The 5,509-nt window shown below is 35.5% G+C and overlaps 1 long non-coding RNA gene across 1 annotated transcript; it reads left to right on the forward strand.

Moving 5' to 3' along the window:
- The first annotated feature begins 512 nt into the window (after positions 1-512).
- On the forward strand, positions 513-3,621 carry LOC135288977 (uncharacterized). Its single transcript, XR_010351780.1, has 3 exons — positions 513-618; positions 997-1,061; positions 3,259-3,621. It is a non-coding gene; the product is annotated as an uncharacterized LOC135288977 (long non-coding RNA).
- The last annotated feature ends 1,888 nt before the right edge of the window (positions 3,622-5,509 follow it).

The following is a 5,509-nucleotide window of genomic DNA, read 5'->3' on the forward strand; positions in this document are numbered from 1 at the left end:
TCATTATGGTTATCCCTTTTGCAATTGACCCGCGTTACTTCTGTAGAAACATTGGCACATTTAAAAGTCCCTGTTACCCGATAAAGCTTGCCAGGTATGCAGCTTTTAATGTAAGAATAACCGTATACAATTAAACTATTAACCTGCTTGATAGGGGAAAAATCCATAGTTTTTATGTTTTCATTATTTACACACAGGATCCAAAGGAATGTTTATGTCCAGTCTGCACTGCGATAAAAAAGACTCTTAAATAAAGAAAAAAGAAAAATGCTATAATTAGGATGTAAGCTCTCAGAACAAAACAGCAGGTTCACTGTGGTATTTTAGCAACTCAGTAATCTTTTTTGCCTTTTCAGTGTAGGAGACATTCTTGAGACCTTATACTTCTACACAAAGAGCTTGTTATGCATAATCAGCATTTCACAAGAACTAGTTTAAAGGAATTACTTGTGATACATATTTTTAATTGTTCTTTTCTGCTCTCAAAATTTTCTTGTTATTTCTGTTTGTCCAGCCTTCCGGGAGAAGGACGGAGAATAAGACAGAATTCACAACATTGAGATGGGAGAGTGAGAAAAAAAAATCCAGCAGTTCAAAATCAAAACTACAGGGAAACAGGTAGGCAGGACAAGACACCAAAACATGTTGCAAAATGCAACTAGAATATATAAGGATAAGTCACTTAAAGAAAATCAACTTGATGAGAATGTCATCAAATTCTTTTGTGGTAGGATTTCAACTAAATGTGGGAAGGTCTGCATCCAAATAGTACTTTAACACCCCAGTGTCAAAGATTTGTGTGCTCAATTCTTCTAACTTTTGTTCTGTGCCCATTATGTTCCTTTATTGACTTATTTCACATATATGTGAATATGTATATGTCTGTGTGTGTGTGTATTTAAATATTTGTATCTATACATGCTCTGTTTCTCTAAAACATGCATTATAAAAAAGTTGACTGAATTTTATCTTCTGAAAATATTTTGTTTGCTTTAGAACGAGCAGCAGTATTAGGACCTGTGCAGTACTTCAGTTGATGACTTTCATCTTGGCTTGATCTGGTATGTTGGAAGGCTTAACACAGCAGAACCCAATTAATATATGAAGTATGTCAAAGGTAATCTCATATTTGATTCCTGTTAGAAGATAGACACAGTTGTTTTCTCAAGACCAAAGCAGTCATGGATACTGTCCAGAGAATGATCTGCAGGTGGCTACCTCTTTTGAACCCTTAGGATGTGGCTGATTCCCCTTCAGCTTTGTCCTTCCAGACATGGGGAAGTCGTCTAGAATCCCTTTACAGTCAGTAAACACTTCATGGGTGCCCTTCTTTCACCCAGCTGAGGTATCTACCTCTTGAGAAGGTGATCTCTATCCCAGAAATGCCTTTCATCCACTGGCTATAAAAAACATAAAAAATGTATAGTTCAGATGTTGGTAACTACTTTGTAGGCCTCAAAGATTAGTTGAAATAAATTCTACCCTTACCTTCTTTGTGGGTCCAACCCAAAGTAGCTCTGGAGAAGGCCTGGGGTCTATTATGTATTATGTATTAAATTCCTAATCTAGTGATACAAAAAAAGGCAACTTGACAGACACGAATCCTGATCTAATTATGGTTCTCAGCCTTCAAAAAGGATTATTTTTTAATGAGTCCTGTAACTCAAAGCACATATATATTTAGACAATTTATCAAACGTCTTAAGAAGAAAATCCTGACATTACTTATGGTTGTTCTACTGGTACTCCATATGTTTTATTCCTGCAGAAGAAGTGGGAGGGTGTTGAGGAATGCACATGACCTAAAATTAATTAGGTTATTAAGAAACAGTGAAGACTAAGAGACTTGAAGAAGGACATAATACAGTAGCCAAATGGATAGTCCTTTGCTAGCAAACTTATTATGTCTAACATGTGTTGGATGAAGTAATTTGAAATACTTAATGCCTTACTAGATACAAAATAAATTCTTCTGAGATGGTAGAAAGATGAGAGTATTAATATAAATGGTTGAATCCAAAGTAATAAAAAATGCAAAGAAACACAGAAGAATATGGAAAATAAAATATGAAATGCCATTTATGACAAAGGTACTTCTTTTTCTAGAATAATACATGCCTTTCATCCATGTCAGTCAGGGTTGCCATCTTTTACAAATTTTATCATGGGTCTGACATGTTTGTGGAGGAGAGTTGGGTTTAGATGTATTCTTGAAGTCACAGTTTTGGGTAACATTCATACTTTTCCTTTAAAAAAGAAGAGAGAGAATTCTATAAATTTGTTCCATAAATTCTAGCTTGGTGTCCCTTGGAAAGTACATAAAGCATAAAATGGAGTGTTCAAAATTGATACAATTAGCTCCACTGTCTCAAATTTATTTTTACTCCTGCATACATACTTTTGCAAAACACTGTGAGATGTGGAGATAAACATGGTTTTCTGAACCCATGTCATAAAAAGATCTTAACTCTTTATTTAGCTAACTAGATATTTTTCTCACTGAGGCAGAATGAGGACTAAAAGCCATCTGAGTTTTACTGCTGGCTAGAGAATAGTACTGCTGGACAAGACTGTATTTCCGTACCATAAATTAGGCTAAAGACTGCAGGCAGAGGCTGGGAACTCTTTGGTTAAGACATTGGATTTAAATCCAGTGGCATACTTCAGGTGTTTTGTAAGTATGGCCATCTTCTAGATAGGTGGATGTTAATTATATTTCCCTAATTTTTCACAGAAAGTATTTAGAACGTGACTTTGCCTTAACAAAACTAAGTAAGTATTTGCTATGTTGTAAGAAGCAAAAAAACTAATGCAGCTTCTTACCCAACTTCAAAACCATATTTTTATTTCAATCTCTCTGAAAAAAACAGAGGAGTTGTACAGGTAATGGATGTGTCTAAAAGGATGCACAGAACCTGTAGTAATGGTTGTTCTGTGGTTCAGCCATTGGATCTCCTTGAGCTTTCTGATTCTTCTTGTGGTGCCTCATGGCATAGAGAGATGTGTCTGGGAGAATCCCAATTCCTCAGGTTGTACATGCCAGTGGGTAGGTGAGCTGTATATAAATTTGGGAGCTAGTTTGTTGATCTAGAGGTACTTCATTGAGAGAGAACAAATCTAGACAAGCAACGAGCCATGACTGAGTACTAGAATGTAATTAAATAATCAGGTAAAGAGGTTGTTCCCTTCTTAGTTACTCTTAGCACAGTTTCTGCCTGCATTCCCTAACACTGACTCATACTTCCCCTTGTTTGACAGTTCTGGCATTTACCTTGAGCTGTATAATCCCCAGAATGTCAGCTATTTGGGATCCTTGAACCAAAGAGCCTCTCCTATTTCCAGTCATACTCATCTCCTATTTCAAGATGGGATTTACATTTGAAGTGAGATTCATTCAAAGTGGAGAGCAAGCCAGTAAGACTGCACACCCACCTTGCAGCAGGAGCAGTGTTTGTGGCTTCTCTGAGGTCTTTGTCTTGAACATTGATCTTGGCTGTTTTAGGACTGTTCTGTTCTGGGACCTAACTTCAACCAAGTTCCACCTACATGGAAACATACAGTAATGGCATAAAAATTCTGAAACTCTCTGTGAAGCAGCCTTTGATTTTGTATGGGTGTACAGGTGATCGGCATAACTCTATTTGAGCATAGTTAGGATTATGTATTCCACTGAATAAATCCAATTCTTAAAAAAATTTCAAGGTTCAGCCATGATTGTGTCAGGCAATTTTTGACAGTTGAACCCATTAAAATGAAAATAAAATATCCAGTGTCCTTTTGAGATTTGAGACGTCACCAAAGCTCATATGAAGGGGTTAATTTATTAAAAGGCACTGGCTCTTAGTTGCTAGGTAACATTAAACTTTCCCAAAAGGCTGTACTGCTCCAAGGAGGGTGTTTGGTAGAGGGAATGATTCTGTGTGGGGTGTACTCAATGAGTTGTTGGTAACCTATCCTGCAGGGAAGTTGAGAGGTTGTAGTGTTGGAACAAGCTGTCAACTTCCAGCTGTCCTATTCTATTCATATTTCTCTCTTAAGAAAACAAAACAAATCAAACAAACCCAAACCAACCCACAAACAAAGAGGTAAACCATAGTTTCTTTAATTTGCCTGTGAAACCAGGCAAGAACTCCTCTGCAGACTGGGCACTTGAATTCAGACTATTTTGTGCCTGCGCCTAAAATAAGTCCCAAAGTAATGGGAATGAAGCCTTCTCATCTCATCTGAGTAGTTAAAAAGAAAAGAAAATGTGCCTGTTTTCAAGGTGTTTATTGAAATGTCTTTTCTTTAGAATAAGAAGTTAATAAATCAATTTTTAAGTAAAGTTTATTTTTGTCTCAGATTATACGTCAGCATTTTATCTTCTATATTAGGATCACTGCTAAGAGTTATTTCTTTACTTCTTATGTGTTTTGTTGTATTTTTAAAGAGACACAGATGAAAAAGATTGAAAATCCACGTGCATGCCCAAATAGTTTGTAAGTTGATGAGACCAACCTAATGACAAGTGTATTTAGTTCTGTGACTAAAAAAAATTACAAATGTATGTGTTTGGGATTTTTTTATTTTTAAAATAAACATTTTTTTATGTAGAAATAGGTGCATAGACTCATTTATGTAGAAATAGGTGCATCCTTATGGGCCAGGGTAACTTACATGACAACTTGTTAAATCGATTTTATGCTTCTTTTAGATCTGCTATTCAATTTTTTAAAGTGCAGATACCATGGCAACCCCCTCTCTCATATGGAACGTATGCTGCTTTAGAGATAAAGAGCAAGTACATGCAAAGATGGAACAGGATGACATGTAAACTTTTTTTTTTTAAATATTCACACTTTGGATGAAAAAATATGCTACACAGACACATCTTCTCTCAGCTGCAGTATATTTTATGAAAGAATAACATTTTGTACAATGCAATTAATCAGGTTTTACATCTTTTCAGAAATAATATAGAAGGAAATTGCACCCTATGCTCTTCTGATGTATATGTTCATGTGTGTGTGTATATGCATATACATATATATAGCCAAACAATTATTCATATCTCTACATTTGTTTTAGTGTATAATAACCCCTTAAAGACTGACACTAACATCTTTATTTTTATGGATTTTCCTGCTGTTCTTAATGCTTAGCCAGTAACAGTTTTTAAGGTTTTGTTTTGATTTTGCGGAGCTGCATAGCTGCTACAACTAATTATTTTTTAAAAGAAAAGGAAAAACAGAGCTGAAGAATCAGTTTTGAGAAAAAGCAGGAGGACCTATGTCTACTTGGCTATCATAGCAGTTATTTACATTGTCTGGATCAGAATTTTCAAAAGCATGATAGTATATTGGATTTCTCAATTAGCTTTCTAAATAACTGACTTCTGGTGCACAGCATTTTTGAAAATCCAGTCTCTTACTCGAGTTGCTTTAGCAAGAGTTGGATTTAGGTTGTGATATATTGTTTATACCCAAAACAAGAAAATTGATCAAGGAAACTGCCATTTCTCATCATGAAC

Source organism: Passer domesticus, chromosome 1, assembly GCF_036417665.1.
Source record: "Passer domesticus isolate bPasDom1 chromosome 1, bPasDom1.hap1, whole genome shotgun sequence".
Taxonomy (NCBI): Eukaryota; Metazoa; Chordata; class Aves; order Passeriformes; family Passeridae; genus Passer; species Passer domesticus.